The sequence below is a fragment of the Triticum dicoccoides genome, chromosome 1B (assembly GCF_002162155.2).
Source record: "Triticum dicoccoides isolate Atlit2015 ecotype Zavitan chromosome 1B, WEW_v2.0, whole genome shotgun sequence".
NCBI lineage: Eukaryota > Viridiplantae > Streptophyta > Magnoliopsida > Poales > Poaceae > Triticum > Triticum dicoccoides.
Genome location: NC_041381.1, coordinates 591,784,059 through 591,807,523, shown reverse-complemented (window position 1 = coordinate 591,807,523; position 23,465 = coordinate 591,784,059).

The window sequence follows — 23,465 nt, the reverse complement described above, 5'->3', positions numbered from 1 at the left end:
CTTGATGAGTTTGAGAATTGCACACAATTTGTACAAAAACTACTCAGATGCCCTTTGATCCCATATCCAACGACCTCGAAGCTCGTATCACCGTAGCATCTAAGATGAAGGAGGACATCATATTCTCCTGTATGTAAGAATATCATGTGCTACCACACCTTAGATGCTTTGGTGATACAAGCTCTTTGGAGGCGTTGGATTTGTGACCCAATACCTCCTCGGTGGTTCGAATGGTTTTTTGCAGAAAAGCCCCAAAAGATTTCGGCCACTGCTTACAAGCACAAAGACTGCTCAGATGCCATTGGATCTCAGATCAAACGACCTCCAAGCTCGTATCACCGTAGCATCCAAGCTGCGATGGCACCTTATGTTTTCTCGCACGGGAGAATATGAGGTGCTCCCGCATCATAGATTCTATGGTGATACGAGTTCACTGAGATCTAACTGCCCACAATAGGAGGTTTGAATGTTTTTGCAATATACGGCTAATAGAGTTTGGGAAATGCGCAGAAAGTACAAGTACTATGCATGTGCCATCTGATCACTGATCATACGACCTAGATGCTCATATCACCGTAGCGGGTAATTAAGCTACGGGGAGCACCTAATATGAGCAACGGGGAGCCGTTGGATCGAAGATGCAGCGGCACACACGAGGCCTGAATGTTTTATTTGCAAAAAAAACCTTTGGAGAGTTTGGAAATTGCGCATAATTACAAAGACTACTTCCAAGCCATTGGATCTCACTTCCAACGGTGTAAAAACTCGTATCACCATAGTATCTAAGCTGCGGGGTGGATGTGATATTCTATGCCGCTGTCATTTTTGTTCGTAAACTTGTAAAATACGTGTAACTCATGTTGTTACTTGTCTAACCGCGCAAAGTGTTTGTTCAAAAAAACCATCCTACACTGAAATATCGGAACAACACACGGGGGTCCCACTTGTCATTAATCAAATTTGGACCTAAAACTAACAAATCTGAAAGACGAGATTCGAACTGGCAACTTGGACTACAAAGCGTAAGTCGATAGCCTGAAAAAACAAACGGTTGTTGGCTTTATCCCATAACTTGATTTTATATAGTACTTGCATTGAGTAGAGTAGAGGGAGTGCCTCCTTAACACGTGCATGACCGTTGTCTCACTTACTGGTGGGTCCCAGGTCTGTGATCTCAATCTCTCTTCTCTCCATCGTCTAACCTTTGCACGGGCACACACGAAGAGCAGCGCTAGCACTACAAAAAAATACACTTCCGTGATGATACGTGTTTGTCACAGTAGGTCGCGTTTTTTGTCATGCATGTACATCCATGATGATTTTATGACAGAATCAAGATAGTCATACCTGTGCTGTCGTAGAAGTGTTCCATGACATTACAAAAATTATCATCACGGAAGTGTCCACTTCCATGACGATAAATCATGTGTCACAGAAGTGCTTTCGTCAAGGGTGACCGACACGTGGCATCCACCATAATGGAACGCCGTTAAGCTATCGGGTCGGGTTTTGGATCCGATAACCCGTTAACAACCCCGACCAATGGGAAATTTCCATGTGTAAAATTCTTATTGGCCAGACGAACACGTGTCAGCTCGTCAGTGGGTTAGATAGGCGCCTATGATATGTCGACACGTGCCACGGCCCACCATTGGCCCATTTAGCTTACAAAGCCGGCCCGTTTGACTTGGTCAAAAGTTAACGGGCTGGCCCATGAAAAGCCTGTTAACGGTCTCTTTGCAAATAGCCCATTTTACGGCCCGTTAACTCACAGCTCGTTAGGCCCTAAAGGAAATCGTCCCAACAATGTCATGTGGACCATCGAATATAACACCAGCCCATTTCACTTTCGGCCCATGTATGGCCCACGACATCTTTCGGCCCATATGAGGCCTTCGTATCTTTCGGCCCTTTACAGGTCCACGGTGACTCTAGCCCATAATGAACAGTAATTTTCTTTATACCCGTTAACGACCTGTGATTCACATGGGCCATTTCCAGCCCGTGTTAGCTTTTGGCCTATTGACGGCCCATACGTTCTTGGGCTCCTTTTCGGCCCTCGATTACTTCTGGCCCATTACTGGCATGTTCCCCTAATGGGCCAAATTCGGCCCATGGCAAGAGTCGGCCCCTTACTGGCCTGTTCCCCTAATGGGACAAATTTGGCCCATGGCAAGAGTCAGCCCGTTACTGGCCTGTTATCCTAATTGGCCAAATTCGGCCCATGGCAAGATTCGGCCCGTTTCTGGCCTGTTAACCCGTTGTGTCGTTTCCAGCCCGTCCTATATTCTAGCCCATTAACGACCCGTTATGCCTGTGACAGAATTAAGCCTTTGTTGTCATACGACCTGTTAACGGCCCGTTACCATGCTGGGCCGATACCAATTACGCCCAATTACGGCCCATGTAGACCCATTTATCCGACGGTCCGAGGCCCACCGATTACAGGCCCATTTATCGATGGCCCGTAGGAGACCCATGGATCCTACGGCCCGTATATGGCTGCCACTAGCAAACTAGGGAAAAAGAAGACTAGGAAATAAATAAGGCCGAAACTAACGCTAGGCTATTAAGGCGATTGCACAGATTACATCCACTCGGCATCAAAGATCGCCACCAGTGCAAATATAGGGAACACCCTACACTATACAAAAATGGCTTGCTGTTTTCTTCAGCCGGTGGCTGCACGTTAAAAATAAATTTTGTATCGCACCAAAACAAATTACAACTATATAACAAAAGGAAGGTTGGCATAAAACTTAACGGTCTAGCAGATAAATGCACCACCAGAAGTTCAGAAGCTCAGTTCATTTGACCTGACTGTTACGTTTTCATGCTGTATTATCCAATGGAGCACCATAACCCTCGCCTTCATTTCCCCTAGGCTCCTGAACAACATAGCAAATGTCTGATAGTCTGGTTTCAAAACCATGCATATCTTGACGACATCGAACAATTTCTCTCCTTGTTTCACAAAGGGTCTCTGTTAGGGAATGGACTTGTGTCTGGAGCGCAGATACACCATTGCTTTGAGCTTGCATATCTTGATCATGAGGCAGTTTGGACGATATTGCCTTAACAACCAACCTAGTATTACACAGGAACGTGCTTTTGGCACTGTTAGTGGATAGGTACTGACCCACTGCAGCAAGAGGTGACATTGCGGTTATAGTTTCCTCGCCACCTTTAGAAGGTGGCGGTTCCACCATTTTTTCCATAGCTCACTGAAAAGTTGAGGTTTTACATTAGTAGTACCAAAACAGAAGATATTAAGGAGGCAACAAAACCAAACAAAATAGCTTTGGTCTATATACAGAACTTATTCTGGTGAACCCATGTAAAATATTAGTTGTATTTTATTGCAAAGTACATAATAAAACCAGGTTCCAAACATATGACCATGTACCCTCGCTAATGTATTGTCTATTTCTTCACATTGTATTGAGGGCTAAGGATAAAGAGACGAAGTTTATAATACGGTAAGCATAGTATGACATCATTCATATCACAAAACAACTGAGAACAGACAAACAGGCAATTGTAACATTGTGTGGGCAAGTCTAGCACGGAACTAGATTACGGGTCAAGATCAAAGGAACATCACTCCTCTCTTTTAAACCTTGTAAGGTGCAATGATACGCTAAGACAATTGTGTATAAAATTGAAAGAGTAATAAACATTGGCTGCCAACCATGCAGTTCAAGGCACAAGTCAGAGTAAGTAGTAGTTAAAAGGCATGAGGATTAAGGACTTACAATAGCGGCTTTGACTGGTGTAGTCATGCCCTTCTTCTTGCTGGTGTGACAGTCCTTGAAGATTTCCACAAGATTTGGTTCAGGTACTTTTTGGTCCTTGTGGGCTTTCCTCTGCATTTCGAACAAGTCAATATAGATCTGATAATATGGTACAACAAAAAGAGTGAAACAACAGCTAATTACAAGAGCCTCGCAGTGTGCAATATAGCTACGAGATCCTGTCGTCTGTTGGAATTTCACTTTCGTACGGTTGGCCTTGTTCTTTGAACAGTTCACCTACAAGAAGATAGATTTGTGTGGCACATGCGTAAATAGGACTTCAACATGTGATATGATCACATATATATATAATGTACCTGATACTTCGGATCAGACCAGTGTTTAACAAGGCCCCTCGAGTCTTCATCTGATATATTTTCCACTGGAGATGTTTGGGAAAGTTCACTGTTAGCCTTGCCTTCAAAGTGGGTTTTCCTCAAGTTATACCGATACTGTCGCAGAGCAGACTTGAAAAAATGGGTGCAAGCTTGTCTGGTTGCATCATCTTGGCTATCCAACTTGAACCTCATCTGTTGAAAATTATGGGAGTCTCATTATCAGCAACCTAGAAAGTATGGGACAGAGCAAGACGATATTACTAGTTTCCATACATAACCATACTTACAGATAAATGGTCGAGGAAGGTGTTGAACTGTGTTTCGTCTTTGTCATTCCTGTACTGAATGCATGTTGGGAGGATACGTACATGACACCTAACGACAACCGTTGCCTCTGATACTAACTTGGCTAACTCTGTAGCATCACGTGGCCTTTTTAAACCTGCCTCAAAACAGATCTCCATTCTTCCTCCTCTAGATTTAGTTAACCTATCGAGCATTATCCCTGATGTTTGTTTCCTCTTGCGCCTAGGTGCTAGTCCAACAGCGAACATAGGAAGTGTTAGTGTACATCAAACTATGAGACTACATATAAAGAAGCATGCAACTGTAAATTGACTCCAGCAACTACCTTCTTGCCGTTGAAGCTCACAAGGTTCATCTAATATTGCCAACTCGTCTTGTGTCAAGAGTGCTTGGGAAGTAGTGTCAGGTGGCAAGGGAGCTTGGGAACGTGCTGCTAGCTCAGTTGACGCTTAAGTCGTGCAGCTGGTAGTACTATGGTAGGTGTTGCAAGAACTAGGGCTGTCTCTGCTTGTTTGGAGGCAGCTATTTGTTTCTGTTTGGCTTTTTTGCAACTCGTGTAGCATGGGATGCCGTGTTTGTAGAATTTTCCGCTGGACTTTGACCTTGTATTGCACCATCAGTACCAGTAGAATCTGCATGATTCATCCACTTCTCATTCCCTGCCATTCTGTGTTTCTTCCTCTTTCTCCGTGCCATGTTAAGTCAAGCCGACAAGAAAAATGAATAACAATTTAGTTCTTCAGAACAAATTGATGCGTGATGCAAATGAACTGAACTTTGATGTTAGACAACCACATGATAGGAGGATGTAATATGTATGAAAAACAAGACGAAAGAGATAACCAGAACTATGATGTGTAAACTAAGAAGAAGACATTTCACCAAATTAGAAGCAATGCAATGGAAGGTAGACACCATATGAAAGATGGTACAAATATCGCTCTGCCAAGTTAACAGTGTCTCATCATAAATGGCATTTAAACAAATGTGAAGCAGTACAAGAAATAAATCATATGCAAGATGCAAACAACATCACACTACCATGTTACAGGTCTCTCGTCATTAGTGCCATTGCATATTCACAGCATTGTATATTCACAACTTATGATGTGTAAACTAAGGAGAAGGCATTTCAACAAATTAGAAGCAATGAAAGCTAGACACCATATGAAAGATGCAACGAATATCACTCTACCAAGTTAAAACTGTCTCGTCATAAGTGCCATTTCAACAAATTAGTAGTACAAGCTAGAAAAGAATGTGAGATGTAACCTATATCACACTCCGAAGTCAAACGTGTCTTATGATAAGTGATTGTTGCAGGTGACACAACAATAGTAATTTGATGTAAGAACATGGTGTGATAGACAGATATTGTATGTTCTAGAAACAAGAACACGTGTCTTATTCAAGTATAATGTGTAAAGTAAGCAGATGGAATTCAACAAAATTAGAAGCAATACAAGCTAGACATCACACATGACATGCAACCACATATAACAATGCCAAGTTAGAGGGAGCACCGGTTATGTTGCACTAGGGGAGACGTGCTCATCATAAACACAACTTTGTTGAGTGTCTATGCATGTGTTGTCTTGGAAATCATCTTGGGGTTGTGGAGGAGTAGAAACTGTAGAGGCCCTCCGTTCGGAAGGAGCACCTTTATCCGCTGCCTTGCTAACTTCCTTCTGCTTTATTGATTTTGAATTGTCAAGTAAAACCGACAAGAAAAAGCAATAAAATTCTCTCTTCAGAACTCATTCATGCATGATACTGACAATCACTACTTTGATGTAAGGCAAACACATGATACCAGGATGGAATATGTACGAAAAATAGGACGGCATGGCATGTTCACAACTGTTTGTGTAAACTAAGCAGAAACCATTCCAGCAAATAAGAAGCAATGCAAGCTAGACACCACATGAAAGATGCAACCAATATGACTCTGCCAAGTTAAAAGCGTCCCATCATAAATGGAATTTCAAAACATTAGGAGCAGCGCATGCTATAAATCATATGAAAGATGCAACTAATATCGCACTTCATATACTAAAGGTGTCTCGTCATGTTGATTGATGCGGGATACAAAAAAAACAATAGTTTTATGTAAGGACATGCTTAATAGACAGATGTACTATGTACTAAATACAGGAAGGCATGTCACATTAACAGGTATAATGTATAAGCTAAGCAGACTAGCACATGCAGTTTAACCAAATTGGAAGAATTACAATCTAGACACCATATGCAACATGCAACCACATATCACGCTGCCATGTTAGAGCAAGCACCTGCGATGCTAGTGTAGGGGAAATGCTGTAATCAACTACAGAGCTATGTTCACTATCTTCATCTAGCATTTCTGTTTCTTGAGAATCATGCCGGGAGGCCGACGCTGCATTCTTTAAATGAGGAGTAGTCCCTTGCCTGCCTGCCTTGTCATAAGTGATTGATGATGGATACACAAGAACATTAGTTTGATGTAAGAACATGGTTAATACACAGATGTACAAGTATGTACCGAAAACAGAAAGGCATGTCATATTCAAAGGTATAATGTGTAAGCTAAGCAGATGCAATTTAACCAAATTGGAAGCAATACAAGCTAGACATCCGGCTGGAGTGGCGAGCATGATCATCTAGGACCTGAGAGCCTGGTGGGAGGCGGCTGCTTTCCCACCATCGCAGCTTTTTAGTTGGCTTCCAGGTGATGCCTATCTTTGCTGGGCTTGTCACTGGCTCGGCCAGTGCCCTGACTAGCTATTTGTCTTCTGGTGCTCATGGGATGGTGGTTCATGTAAAAAATATATTTCCTTATCTTAATAAAGATTGACTTCGGCCTTTCGAATACAAGCTAGACACCATATGGAACATGCAACCACATATGACATCGCGAAGTTAAAGCAAGCACCGGGATGGTGGTTCATTGCGAGCGAGGTCATCAACTCCAGAGCTACGTTTACTGTCTCCATCTGCTGACACTGCACCCTTTATAGCGCTGTAACGTGCCGTGCCTAGCCGCGTATAAAGCCGGCACGACTTGTCTCTTTTCTTTTTTGCTTCTCTCGAGGCAGACTCTGAAATACCCTTGCATAAAAACACAATAGTGAGAGTATGGGTGAAGTGTGTGCAGAACTAGTGCACTGTAAAAGTAGCAGATATCAGGTGGCTGAAAAATAAATGACAGGAGACATATGATAGCTCTACAACATTGCATGGCAAACAAAATTAGATTCTACTCCGTATGATTTTGTAATATATGAGCACAGGAAATGCAGGTACTCCTCCAGCACACCACCACATGTGGTCATATCTAAGATAATAGTCGACTGAAATAAATAGGTTAGTCGATTTTTTTAATGAACAGTCCGATCTATAAGGAACGGGCAGATGGCCTTCGTCTACCTCCCGCCAGTCACTGTTGACGATCTTTCTCGAACCGCCAGCGACCACCGGCCCAGACCCCTGCCTCCGCCGCCCCGCCCTCCCATCGACCTCACACCACCGCCGTGCTTGGCAGCGCCCCTAGGCCATCCCTTTAATCCCGGCCTACCTCCAGATCAGGCGCTAGTAGCTCTAGGCCACACACGCCCCTAAGATAAACACCAAGGCGCTGCTTCCCCGGCGTAATAGTTGTACTAGCGCCTGTTACGCCGGGGAATGCTTCCGTTAATTGGGAATCAACTGGCCAGAAATTGAAATTCAGGGGGGTGACGGACCTCTAGCTAAGGTGAAATAGTATATGAGGAGAAACCTTGTGCATTGCGAGTTACTAGGAACATCTAGTTTCAAGAAGAAGCGGTCAACTAGTGTCTTCTGTGGGATGAATACCGTGCAAGCAGAGACGTAAGATTTGCACGAATAAGGGAAGATGAATACCTTTTTCGGTTGCTGGAGTGGTCACCTCCACATGTCGCGCCGATCTTCTTCTTTTTACCGGGGAAACCGATGTTCTGGAGGGTGCAGGCTTGGACGAACCCATGGCCAAATTGTTGACTGTGTTGCCGTGGCCGTATGTCGGTGAAGGGGAAGCAGATCCGAGGCGGCAAAGGACGGCGTAGCAGGAACAGCTCCGGTGCGGTGGAGGGTGGCAAAGTTGGAGCGGCAGCGGTGAGGCGCAGGACAGCGTGGTTGAACTGGCTCGGGTACGGACGGCTCAGCCTCGGCTTCAACTACTAGCCATGGAGGGCGTTGCGGTTGAGGTTGCGGTGGACGACGACGTCGGGGTATCGGCTCCGGCGTGATGGAGGAGGGCGGCGGTTGATGGGTGGGATGGGGTGGCGGACGGAGGACGCCGGGGTTTCGCGGCTGGTGGAGAGGTAGTTTTGGCGCCCACGGAGTACGAATGTGGAATCAGACAGGTGGGGGGGGGGGACCATGTTTCAGTCTGGGACGCGCTTGTTTTTGGCTTTTTTGAATAGAAGATGGGACGCGCTTGTTTGAAATTTGGGGAAAGTACAAACTTTGCCCCCCTCTTAAATTTCGGACCTACTGCGGGTCGGGGGTAGGATGGTAATCGCAGATGTCCCAAATAGTGTGCGGGAGTGATTTCGGCTGCGCGCATGTGTGCTTACGCGGCCATTGTGTATGAATGTTTTTCGGAGGCGGTTGCGTGGCGTCTAGATGAAGCTACAAACCTACCCCGGTCTAGACCTATGGACGTCGGGCCGGTAGGTTTCATGGGTCGGAGTTATTAGAAAAGTAATTTCCTTGTAGTACCAAACATTGGTCTCACGCGGTTTCGGGCGAGTAGAGGCTCTTTTGGCGCTTCGTTCAAAATTTTGAAACACAAGCATTCACGTTTAGAGTACTCTTGAACTATGAGGATTGACCTAAATAGACAACGTTATATTTGACCTTGTATGTTTGAAAACCTCATTAAATTATCCGCTTCTTTTTGAAATTTTGACACTTGAAAATCCTATAACTACGATTATTTTGGAATGGAGGAGCTAAATTTGAATCTATTTTGTACACGACTACATATGCTATTATGTACAAAATTAGAGCAAAGATTGGTGCCCCCATAATTTAGGTATGGTTTACAAATGCCATGATATCAAATTCAAATAATTGAATGGACTTCATGTTGAATTCGATTTTTTAAACCACCTTAAGTTGAATTCAAATATATGCTAGTTCATAGGTAGCTATTTATAATGTCCACTGTGTAACATTCGTATGTATAATGTGGTTTACACACACAACATGAACTGTACTCACGTTTATATTCGATTGCTAAAGCGATGCATTGTCTAGAGTTCAAAATACTAACTATGTGGATCAATTGTGTTGAATAATAACATAGACATGCTCAAATTTGATAGAATCTAGATGTCTGATGGATCAATGGCCGCTCCTTACACGAATTGCAAATATCATGATCCCATCCTAATATTTGGATACAATTTATATCTTTAATCAATGTGTAGAGTAGTCTTTTACGTGTAGTTTCACTCTCCATCGGTGGTCTCTCACACATGCTCACACACTCTCTCCGACGTGTCTTTCTCGCACACATGCTCTAGATATAACCCTCCCTCCCTCTCGTAACCATTTACAACTGTTTTCACTAACCTTTATCACAAGCACTCTTCCTCTCGCAAACATACACACACACAATCCTCATCGACCCTTTCTATATACATGGACCTGCCTACGCGTCTCATGTACGCACATTATCTTTACGCCTGTCTCTCATGTATTGTCTCACACCTCTTTTCCTAATCGACGAGTATGATTCTAGTAGAGCATTCTGTAGGATGCCCCTTAAAGTTAGGTTGGATGAATAGTAATACCAGAGATAAAGGGGTTACCTTAGTCCGAGAACCTAGGGTTACAAATCCTAGCCGGCTTTGTCAATGGACATAGAGTCCTTCACAATTCTGCTATATTTGTCTTGTATGACTAGTCATCCATGGGTCTTCCTAAATGCGTCACGGGCCGACCAATGTGGCACAGGACGGAACCGAACGAAGGGCCTCACCTCAACCCACCGGACCTCACGCAGTGACACACCCTCTACCCCCACGTCTCATTATCTTCTCACACCCACACATACCAACACAAACACCACACACACAGAAAATTTCTCCTGGTGCCTCTATTCCCTCCCCCTTGCATATACACACTCAAGGGAATGGAACTCTTGTCGTGACGTCATATTCGTCTCTCTCTCTAGACCACTCTCATTTCTCGTGCTATCTCTCCCACGCCCCCCGTCGGCCCCTCTATCCATGCCTCTCTCGAATACGTAATACACACACATACCTCTCTAGGCCCCGCCAAATGCATCAACTACACATTCACACATGTTACATCACGTACCCCGTTGATCTAAAAAGCCCTCTCTTCACGTTTATTTCACATACAACATTCCTTTTGAATAAAGTGTGGCCAAAAAATTATTTTAGAGTTTCTACATATATACGACATTACAAAGTTATATGGAGGAGTACAAACGCTAATTTGCATTGCATGGTGCCCACAATGATATTTATTCCGCATTGAATTTGTATATTTTTATACTATATACAAAGTTAGTCATAATAAAGAGAAACGAAGAGCATCTCTCTCTCCATCGCATTAGTCATAATAAAGAGAAACGAAGAGCATCTCTCTCTCCATCACATACCCCCCCTGTACGCCCCTTTCACGTATGCACACAAAACTATCTCCAGGTCCTCTAAAAGTAAGCCCCCAGAAAATTCACGCATGTTTCATCTTTCTCTCGCGATATATGCAATGACGATCATTGTATTTGAAGCGAAAGCACGACACGTACATTGGACTTCAGAATCCACTCATTACGGTCACCGTTTAGTGGTTATTATACAGTCATGGGCTCACCGTACAACTCTGTATTTGCTCATGACATGACTAGTTGACAAGTTAAACGCTCCACGTGGCACCTCTAGTGTTGCATCACATTATCTCACTACCATCGTGCCCATCTGTCGACTTGTATCTACTCTACATCTACACTCTTCTAAAATACATAAAATACACTCTTATAAAAAGCAAAGTTGGTGATGATGGTGTGCCTGCCATCCTGCAATATAGGCCGTCCGATTTATATCTGATGGATAGGAAAGAAACTATGGCAATTTTGCAAAAAGGTACCCACACACCTCTCCACATTTGCAAATAAGGCCTTCCCTCGTTCATCCTTTTCTCTCACAAGATAAACAAGTCATACAAATGCATCTTGATGTTACGTGCAACGCGCGGGCATCTTGCTAGTAAGAATGAAAACAAACAACAAAAAAATATTTGGACGGTGGTTCGAAGTCATGACTGCGGGCACAACGGACAAGGTGGCCTTGTATTGGTATGCCGAGCCGTCTGTTTTAACACACATGAGCCGGTGTGGTGATTATACACACATGCACGCATGCACACGAACTGCATCCACGCAACACTCACACAAACACATGCACCCACGCACGCACGCAACACTCACACGTACACACGCAGCCACGCACGCACGCAACACTCACATGCACACACGCACGCATGCATGCACACACCAGTACACTACACGACCAACACACACTCTCACGCTCAAGTGCTCAACCTACACGTGCATGCGCACACATTAGGCCGTGACAGACACATACACAACCAGGTGATTCCCGCGCACGGGTTGGAGCCTTGTCGCGCTTGCGTAAATTTGTGTTTATCTGACCTTTTCCTATGCGAACTGACAAGTGGGACCCACAAGGAACATGGTCAATTTAACTAGTCAACATGGCGCCACGCAGACTATTTGGCCGGTCAACAGAGTGCAATCCGATGCTGAACTATGAGCAAGTGACCGTATAATCACCACAAAATGTATATAGTGACCGTAATCAGCTTATTCTGAAGTTCGGATACCGTATTACGCTTTTCTCTTTGTAGGCCCTCCAAAACTACATCTCTACACGTTCTCGCATGTTACATCTAACAACTATGCAATACAACAATACTACTACACTTTAATACAATAAATCATATGTGTTTTTAGTTTTACTAGATATCATATTGTTACTTATAATTATTCAGTTTGCATACATTAAAATTGCCTTTGAAATGTATGGCCAGTATCATCTATCGCGGGAGAAAATCCCACCCTTTCCTATTTAATCGGGTTTGTATCGATGGATCGTGCGAAACAGCAAAACTATAGTACTATACAGTATAAGTGACAGTTCACTGGGCCGTCATGTCGTCTACTCCTCCGTTGTAAGAGTGGAGCGCTCGCTTTCATAAATCTTCTAGTCCCTTTCGCCGACATGTGGGACATCAAGCTACCGAGTCCATGTGCCATACCGGAATACAGTGCAGAGCAGCTGGGGTGAAGCACCCCAGTCATGGTGCCAGCGTAGTAATGAGCAATGAGGCATCAAATCACAAAGCTGCACCTTTCTCGTAGTTAAGTTGGAGGGACGAAGTATAATGCTAAAAAAAGAAGTTGGAGGGATGAAGCAAACATCATTTCACTCGTTGCTGAATCCGCTTCTCCCTCATCTTCTTCAACTTAACCACGTGTTGCTTCTGCCGTTGTTCTGCCTCATGTGGGACGTGGATCGGCTTGGTAAAGTACTGACACATGGGACCGCATGTTAGCAAACCGCCAGGACAACGTCCTCCGAAAATAAGAAGCCTAATCCTAGACTTACAAAGGGCTACGTAGCTGCTACGTATACTTTCCATCTAATCTATATATGCCCCCCTGATTTTCAGGTGGGGTGGGCCTAAATCCTCTCCTTTAATCCAATCAAATAGTCCCACATCACATCAGTTCGTAACTTTACGTAAACCATTACGTGGATGTAGCATTGCTCAAATAAGAAACCTCCCCCGCCATTCGCGCGGCAAAATCACCTCCTTTTTACTAATCTTGATTCTATAATTTTTTAGATCAATATAATTGAGATTTTTATAGATAGCACACAGGAGCAAAACCAAGTGGTACGGTTAAGGGCATCCACAATGTGTAGCCAAATGTGAAAATAGCTTTTGGCATCGTGGGAACCATTATGGACGGTGTTGCCAAAGCCAAAAATATGGAACCGAAGCTCCCTGATTGATTGATTGAAGGAATAGAAAAATGCAACGTCTCTCCTCTTTCTCCCATGCTTGGACGCATGTAGTACAATATAGAGCATAGAGTCTACTCCCCTGTCCCTTCTATCACAAACCACAAAGCAGTGAGGCATCAAATCACAAAAGCACGGACGAAGCAACCAACATTTCACTCTTCGCTGACTCCGCTTCTCCATCGTCTTCTTCGAGAAACCATCTCACCGCACTAGTACTCCTAGTAGTACTAGTAAAGGACTTCCTGGATGCAAATAAGGCGGTTGTCTCGGCTTGCAGGCGGCACTTGCGAACGACTTACCGTGGTCTCCCTCAATGGTGTTCTCCGTCGAAAGCACTTCGCCAAACCACAAAAAAAAGATATCGTCAACGTCACTGCAATGGGGAAGGAAGTCAAATATAGTTACTACCTCCATTTTTTGTACACAAGTCCAGTATATCAAAATTACAATTTGCAAAGGGCCACTAACACTAATCGAGGTAAAATTGATGGGGTTAGCAACCAAGGACATTAATATCCCCTGCATGCATGCGGAAGTGAGAAGGTTGGTTTGCATGGCGCTGCATTAATCAAGCGATGAGGAGTGAGATGGTTAGCTCTTTGGTATTTGGAGAAAAAAATACGCATTAATTGACATGTGAAACGAGGATTTGTATCGATTAAATCCTGCGAAGGAAAACCCTGCCTTTCTTTTTTAACACTAGTACTCCTAGTACGTACGTACTTATCCTGCTTGGATCTAGGCCTTGCATTGCCAAACTTTGCCACACATTTTTGCCAAGCTTGCCTAAAGTTTTGAAAATGAGAAGGAGGTACACTTGCACATGGCTATCGCGGTCGCACCGCATCCTCACACGGTCGCTCTTGCACGCTGCGGTTGCACCGCACCCTCACATAGTCGCTCCTGCATGCTGCAAACCCAACCAAGGGAACGCACCCTCACTGACATGTGATGTCGCATGTGAACAAACCAAACTCAACCATCCTATCGCTCACACATAATTTTCGTTCATAGAGTATGTTTATCCAACCGCATGTTGGGGAGTATCCGTACGGCCCGTGCGGTGGTTTGTTGGGGAAGAAGAAGAGGTGAGGAAGAAGGAAAGAAGGGTTAGGAGACGTAGGATATTCATCCAACCGCCTGAAATGGTAGACTAACCCAAGTCAGGCGACTTGCATAACAAATATATGTTTTTACACAGCAAAAGATCCATAAAAACAACAACATAAAGAAAAACTATCACTTCTCGCGAAAAGAGACGGCCTCGTCATCTTTGGCTACCGGCGCGAACCAGCCGTCACTGCCGACGTGTGTCTCGCACCGTGGTTGTCCTCGGCCTCCAGCTACTCGTTCAAGCGGAGCGTGCAGGCGCTCTGCACGGACGAGAGCACAGCCCGGTTCAAGTCGAGGACGTCCGGTTCCGCCTGCAGGAGGGCCTCGATGGCAACGACATCCGCGCGCTCCGTGTCGAGTTGAGCCTTCGCCGCCCGGTTCAAGTCTAGGACATCCGGTTCCGCCTGCAGGAGGGCGTCGATGAGAGCGGCATCCGCGTGCTCCGCATCGAGTCGAGCCTCCACCGCCCGGTTCAAGTCCAGGACGTCCGGTTCCGCCTGCAGGAGGGCGTCGATGAGAGCTGCATCCGCGCGCTCTGCGTCGAGTCGAGCCTCTGCCGCCCGGTTCAAGTATAGGACATACGGTTCCGCCTGCAGGAGGGCCTCGATGGAAGTGACATCCGTGCACTCCACCTCAAGTTGAGCCTCCGCCGCCCGGTTCACATCCACGACATCCGGTTCCGCCTGCAGGAGATCCTCGATGGCAGTGGCATGCGCGTGCTCCGCATCAAGTTGAGCCTCTGCCTCCCGGTACTCCTTTAGTATCGCCATGTTGAACCGCTGGTCCGCCTGCACCATGGGGGACTCGGACGCCGACACGAAGTCGACGTCCATCATCTCATACCCATCGGGGTCCTTCTGTGCCGCGACCTCCGCCATGAACATTGATCGACTTCCTCCTCCTTGTAGCTTGGCTCCAGAGAACTCGGGGATTGGCCCGCCGCAAAGCGAGCTTGGGAACGGAAGTCTGTGGCACCGACCGCCGCCGTGATTTCTGCGTGGCGCTCCGGCGTCAGCATCTTGTAGTAAGTGATCTTGGGGTGCACCATGACTTTCCGACGAACTAGGGGACGCTTGATGCGGGCTAGGGGATCGAAAGGTGGGGGAATGGGCTGGAGATTTGGTGTGGTTTTAGGGCAGTGGCTGGCGTAGGCCGAGCAGCGAAGGTTCTGGTGTGAATAGTGGTTCCGGTGACGACTGGTCAATTGGTTTTGACTGTACATCGCTCTTGTCGCGTTCGCGTTGCAGCCTGGCATGCTGGACCCTCCATGTCGCTCACTGAATGGAACACGCTTCGTCTTGTGGGACCGCAGTTGAGAGCAAACCGACGCCCCTCCCCCTCCCCCACCCGCGTCATTTATTATACCACCACTCCCTCCGTTTTATGCGGAGTAAATAAAAACAGAGAGAGTATACTACGGATGAGGATCCCCTGACGTGGCCGAACCCATTGAGTAACTGGCATGCGAGGCCTAGCAACCATGGGGTCCGCCAGTAAGTGACCGAAAGGGAGGGTAAGGAAGGGATACGTACATCAGAGGATCCACTTCCACTATACTACTTTGACCAAATGTTAGAGTAATAATATATGACATGCAACTTACACAAATGTTAGAGTAATAATATATGACATGCAACTTACACAAAGCATACAGGGTCTAATGCGTTTTTCGAGGCTAACTTTGACCAAATGTTAGAGTAATAATATATGACATGCAACTTACACAAAGCATACGGTCAAATTCGTATGTGAAAGGAGTTTCCAATGATATAATTTTCACATTATACATCTCATGTACTATTAATCTTGTCAATAGTCAAATTGGAAACCATCTCAAGTACAAATCTAGGAGTACGTATGAATCTAACAATATTGATTGGGCGTTGTTGAATGTTGATACCTTTTTGATCAAATTAGAGATACTCTGACTACACATAAAACTTATATGTAAACTAGAAAGGATAGGAGGGAGTATATTTTATGTTCAAAAACAAAACGAACATTGAATACCCTTTATATATGATTTGCGGATGCTATGATCACCGGTTCAAAATTTTGAATCCGCCTTAGGTATCATGTGCCCCCACTCGTTCCGTCTCGATTTCATCTCAGGGTCCAGAGATCTATTGAAAGAGGACTAGGGTGGGTACACGCGAATGATACTCGGCGGAATGTTCAAATGAGGCATGCGGGAGGATGGACTCGACTGGAGGGCGACATGATCGATGGAGAAGAGGGTTGGAGAGGAATGAGAAATAAGCAAATGCCACATGATTATACTTGAACGGCTCAAATAAACAACAAGTTGTCTCGCTTGGCCTACATAGTGAAAGGCCTAATGCGCAACACGGAGCACTGACGCTCGAATATGGCCGGGAAAACAGGGAAACCGACATGTGGGGCACACCTGCCAGGACGATGTAGCGCAGACTAGTCCAATGGAGGATCTGGCCCACGACCTCCTTGCCACCGACAACCGTTCATGTGGGTCGTTGGGGCCAACAACAGGGCGCAGCTCCAGCACCGCCTCTGGACATGGCGACCGAGGTGAGCGACACGCTCATATCATCGCTAGACATGGTCGGTTTCAGTGTGCCGAGGGTGGCGTTTGGTTTTTGCCCAAGGTTGCCCCATCAAAGCATTGGGTAGCCAAAATTTTGGTTGAGGTATTGGTTGCCCATGATTTGGCTGACATTGGCAAGAAAAATGAACTAGAGTTGGCTAGAGTTCATTGGCATGCCAAAGAAATGGCAACCATCCAAACAAAGACCAATCTTTGGGTCATGACTAAAATTTTGGTTGAGGTGTTGGTTGCCCATAATTTGGCTGACATTGGCAAGAAAAATGAACTAGAGTTGGCTAGAGTTCATTGGCATGCCAAAAAACGGCAACCATCCAAACAAAGACCAATCTTTGGGTCATGACCAAAATTTTGGTAAGGTGCACTTTGGCCACAATCCAAACACACCCCAACACCCGACTCGTCGAGGATGCACGGGGCGCCATGACGCGTCCGCAGAGTGGTGTAGAGCGACCAACTGCATCCTCTGGACCTGAGACCATGCCGGGTCGTCTTGCTTTTTCAATGACATGCGGGGATCGCATGTGAGCAAACGACATCTCCAACGTTGCCACGGCCGCAGCTGACTACCCTGGCACACCAAAACCCTCGTCCCTTGCGCCGTCGCGCGGTGCATTCCCAGCCGGCGCCCGCTGCCCGCATTCATGCCCTTCGTTCGTATGTCGTCGTTAAGAGGCTCGGTGCCCGAGGAACCAACTCCGGCGACTTAATGACGCACCCGGACGCTTGGCCTCACCGGAATGCGCTACTTAAAGCGGCAATGCCCAGCTAACCTCCACACCATAGCGCATCGTCCTCCTACCTGGCACCACATCCGCCATGACCGCAAGTGCGAATGCTCTGTGGGAGAGCTTGTCTTCGGGGATGAAGTTCGAGGTCGCCGCCCTCACTCAAGTCGCCTCTCACGATGCAATAGTGGTGTAGCCGGATGCGAACGCGACCGCACAAGCGGTGGCCATGCTGGCGGCCGACGACGGGAGCACCGTCAGCCACGTGTCCTACTTGCCGCCGTCCAACGTCCGGCACCGCCAAGGTCGGGGACTCCTCCGAGGATGAGTAGGGCATGGGAGGCGGCAGGGCATGGTGTGCCAACTGGCCGGTCTGTATCCCGTGTTCTACTCTTCCTCGTCGGAGACCGCACCTTCACTTCACGGGTCTTGAACCCCGCCCCCGTACATAGAGATCACAGATGGAGGACGTCGATCGCCGCTGTAGAATAGGTTTAGGGTTGGGTTTCTTTTATTTTTCTTTCCTATAAAAGTTCGAAATGTAATGAAAATTTGTCGTGTTTGCATTAATCTCGGCCGGTGTATATGAACTTTCACAATAATATACATATTGTAGGAGTACTAGCAAGATGCCCGTGCGTTGCACGGAAGATCAAGATCTTGTGGGCGAAAAGGATGAACAAGGGAAAGCCTTATCTGCAAATGTGGAGAGGAGTGCGGGTAAATTGTCATAGTTTCCTTCCTATCCGTTAGATATAGATCGGACAGCCTATATTGCAGGATGACAAGCACACCATCATCATCAACTCTGCTTTTTATTGAACCGAGACAAATCTAACATGCGAAGTAAAATAAACACATAGGGTCTATACATACACAAATTATCTTAGGCACTCCAATAGTACGTCCACTACACATTCACGCATTTCACATCTTTCTACATCTACGGGAACCTACGAAAGGGTTAACGTAAATTGCCTCTCTCTCTCCTCCCCTGATTTTCATGGTGGTGGGCCCCTCCCTCCCCCCAATCTACAATTAACAGCTCACATGTTTCTCATTACGTTAATTACGTAACTGGGATTACGTAGGTGTAGCATTACTCGTCCTAAAAAACCCAACTAAGCCAACCCCCCAGCATATCGCGCGGGAAAAGACCCGGCCGTGCCGTTTTAGTCGGTATTACCGGATTACTACTTCCTCCGTTCAGAATTACTTGTCGTAGAAAGGGATGTATCTAGACATTTTTTAGTTCTAGATACATCCATTTCTGCGACAAGTAATTCGGGACGGAGGGAGTAGTAGTAGTATCGATGGATCGCATGAAGCAACAAATTTTTTTGAGGGGGCGAAGCACCTTGTTTAAAAGGAAAAAAGCCGGTACACTCACAGCACTCCTGTCGCGGTCGCATTGCACCCCACACACGTTCGGTCCTGCACACGGCTCACACAAACGGAATGCGCTTCGGCTTGCCTCTTCACTGACACGTGGGACTGCACTTGGAGAAACCAACCATGCTCCAAACTCCCCCGCCCACCGCGCGAAAATCCTCCCCCCCCCACACCCAAAAATTCCCCAAATCCGATTCAACCGCCCTTCGGCCAACTAGCCAATAATATTCCCCAAATCCCACTCCCTCCTGTCCCCCTCCACTCCATTCACTCCGCCAAAGCCGCCCTCCCCGCCGCGCCGATACGTCGACGCCGCAGTTCGGCGATCCTCTCACTCCCATAGTTTGCTCTCGTAGACTGCCGTCCTCTACCCACGCCGCCACCTCTGGGGACGTTCCTGTGGAGGCGCACGTCGGTCAGCGCCACCACCACTGGCGATGTTCGTGTGGAGACGCACGGCGGTCAGCTTCTCCCATGATTCGCGCATTCTAGACTGAGGCCCCGTTCATGTCGGTGTCACTACAAAAAAAGGACACATCCGTGACATTTTAGGCCGAACAATTTTTTTTCTGTCATACATAACACTTCTATGACGATAATTGTGACAAAACCCGATATCATCATAGATGTGGTGGACTCCTACTTCTATGACAAAAAATCATGACAGAAAATGGGATTTTCATCCTGGGCGGGCCGGAGACGCAGCTGCATGACATTCTTTGGACCGTCCATGACGGAAAAAACCGTGGTAGAAGTGAGGGGGAGGAAAATTTCAGGGAGTTGCCGGTTATGGTGGGAGGTTCGGGGCCGAGCGATGCGCGTTTCTCTCGTACACGTACGCGCGTGTGCGTGAGGCATTGGCTCTAACTGAACCCGAGCGATTGTACTGCAGGCTATGTGTTACTAAACCCGGGTGATTGATCGATGGCTGTTAACTGAACCCGATCGAGCGATTCCTTCGCTACTGCTGCTAACTGAAGCTGATCGATTGGATGAACAGTGAGCGTTGGGGGGGGGGTTGGATGAACAGTGAGTAGTGGCGTTGCCTCTGGATGAACAGGACCGCGTGGTGTGGAGGACTGGATGCACAGTAGACGGTGGAGGGGTGGCCGTGGAGGGGTGGTTGAACAGGACCCCGTGGTGTGGAGGGCTGGATGAATAGTAGACGGTGGAGGGGTGCCCATGGAGGGGTGGTTGAAAAGTAGCCGGTGGAGTAGCGCGCGGTGGAGGCTGGATGAACAGGAGCCCGTGGAGGCTGGAGGAGGTCGACGGTAGCCCGTGAAGGCTGGAGGAGGTCGACGGTGGAGATGAACAGTATCCCGTGGAGCCCCGTTTTGCGGTACGCCACACCCCTCCCGATGAACAAGACCCCCATTTCGACCGTAGGAGGTCCGTTTCGTCCATTTTGCAGTACGCCACAACGCTCCCGATCAACAGGACCCCCGTTTCGACCGTAGGAGGTCCGTTTCGTCCGTTTTGCGGTACGCCACACCCCTCTCGGTCAACAGGACCCCCGTTTCGACCGTAGGAGGTCTGTTTCCTCCGTTCTATGGTACGCCAGGCGTCGTTTCCATCACCTGTTCCGTCCAAGCCGGTTGGCTCCCACGCGTTCCATTGCCTCCCCATGAACACGATGCATTCCGTTGCCTCCCGATGAACACGACGCATTCCGTTGCCTCCCCATGAACACGACGCATTCCGTTGCCTTCCCATGAACACGACGCATTCCGTTGCCTCCCCATGAACACGACGACGACGCTGTTTCTTCGTTCCGACCCAGCTATGTACATATGCGCGAGTAGGCGTTCGAGACCCTGCCCGTATGTACGTACGTGGCCGTATTTTCTTTCTTGCACCCTAGCCGCTGTACGTACATGTACATGCTACATGCGCGCCTCTACTACGACACGTGCGCGCCTCTACATCCACCAGTATATATATACATACACGTTCACGACTAGAATGACAACAATACGTACGCTTCGACCAGGTGGGTCCCGACTGTCACACACTTCCTTGCCTGCGAAAATGTAGCTGGTGAGTCCCAGCAGTCAAGGGGGCGAATCGTTTTTTTTGTCCGGACGCACTTCCTTGCGTGCGAAGATGTAGCTGGTGGGTCCCAGCAGTTAGGGGGAAATGTTTTTTCGCGAAATATGGTGGCCCGTCCGGTGGGTCCCCGCTGTCAGGTGGAGGAATAATTATTTTCCACGTAATAAGGAGGCACTTCCTTGCTGCGGCCGTGGACCCAGCTGTCAGCCTCTCCACGTACAGTCCACGTCCGATGGAAGTCGTTCCTTGACCACGTTGACCACGCCGCGCTGAGAGCACCAGGGCGATGGACGACGGTGAGGCCTAGGAAGGGGACGACATGGAGCCGGGGAAGACGCGACAGTGGAAGCCCACGCGGAGAGGAGTACGAGGGTTCACTGGTTTGGCTGCGGTGTGAGGCTGCCGCCGCCGCAGGACCTGGCCAGTGGTGGGAATAGTAGGGGGTGGTGAGGCCTCCGCGGCAGCACATCCGGACACGGGAGGCAGGAGGATGTGGCACGACCGGCGCTGCTTTGGGCGGCTGGAGCAAGAAGACCAGAGGTTGAAGAAGCACTACGGTCGTTGGATGGACATCGTACGGTCACTAGAGCTAGAATCATTTATATTGACTAAGTTGACAAAGACCTCCATCCCCGTCAACTTAGTAGGCCCACAAGTCAGTCTGCCACTATACTGGGTCCCAGCTAACAGGGGGAGTATTCATTTTTTTGTGCGTAATAAGGAGGCACTTCCTTGCGTGCGAAGATATAGCTGGTGGGTCCAAGCTGTCAGCGGCGGTAACAATTTGTTCATGAAATACAGAGGCCCTGTCGGTGGGTCCCTGATGTCAGGTGGAGGAATCATTATTTTGCGCGTAATAAGGAGGCATTTCCTTGCGTGCAGCCGTGGACCCAGCTGTCGGCCTCTCCATGTACAGTCCAGTTTAGATGCATGTCGATCGTTGACCACGTTGACCAGGCCGTGCCGAGAGCACCAGGGCGGTGGACGACGGCGAGGCCTAGGAAGGGAACGACACGGAGGCAGGGAAGACTCGGCAGTTGTTTCCCACGCGGAGGGGAGTACGACTGTACGAGAGTTTACTGGTTCATCTGCTGTCGTCGGAGAATAACAGCAGGTGTGGGTGAGTAGAGGGATGGCTAGGCCAGCGATGGGAGTACGATGGGGCAGTGAGGCCTACGCGGCAGCAGAGCCGGCTACAGGGAGGAGGGAGCAGGCAGTCCCGCTGGCGCTTGTTTGAGCGGCTGGAGCAGGAAGATCAGAGATTGAAGAAGCACGACGGCCGTTGGATGGCCATCCAGCAGTCACTGCTTGTGCGTCAACCCTTTTTTTAGAAAAGCCTCAAATTTGTGGAAAATAGCATACAACCCATCTGCCATTATTTCTAATAATTTACAACCCATTTGCTAATTCTTAAGGTTGTTTTGGAGCCCATATTCTTTTTCTTAGCATTACAACCCATATTGTGGCCACGGTTAAAAAATTATACGAAATTTTGCATATTTCGGTGCGGTCCGAACTGTTTTTAATCCCGAAATTTTGACTCACATTCAAATTGATTTTAAAAATAAATGTATATCAATATAAAATCCAACAAATTCTCCATGCATAAAAAATAATGTAATTTAAAATCTCGAAATGAAAAAAAAGATATTTGAAACTAATTGCTGGTTTGATGTGTTTTAAAAATGTACAACCCATTTCTCATTACCGATGGGCTATTTTCTCGGCCAGCCGGATGAAAGCTCTCCTCGTCTTGAAAGATTTGCAGCCCAACAGGCCTGACAAAGCGACTTACTTGGCAAATCACAAAAAAACTGGGCTGTAGCCGTGGACCCAGCTGTCAGCCTCTCCACGTACAGTACTCTTCCGATGGAATGTCGTTGACCACATTGACCACGCCACGCCGAGAGAACCAAGGCGGTGGATGACGGCGAGGCCTAGGAAGGGGACGGCGCGGAGCCAGGGAAGACGCGACAGTGGATGCCCACGCGGAGAGGAGTACGAGGGTTCACTGGTTCGGCTGCGGTGTGAGGCTGCTGTCACCACAGGGCATGGCTAGCGGTGGGAGTAGTAGG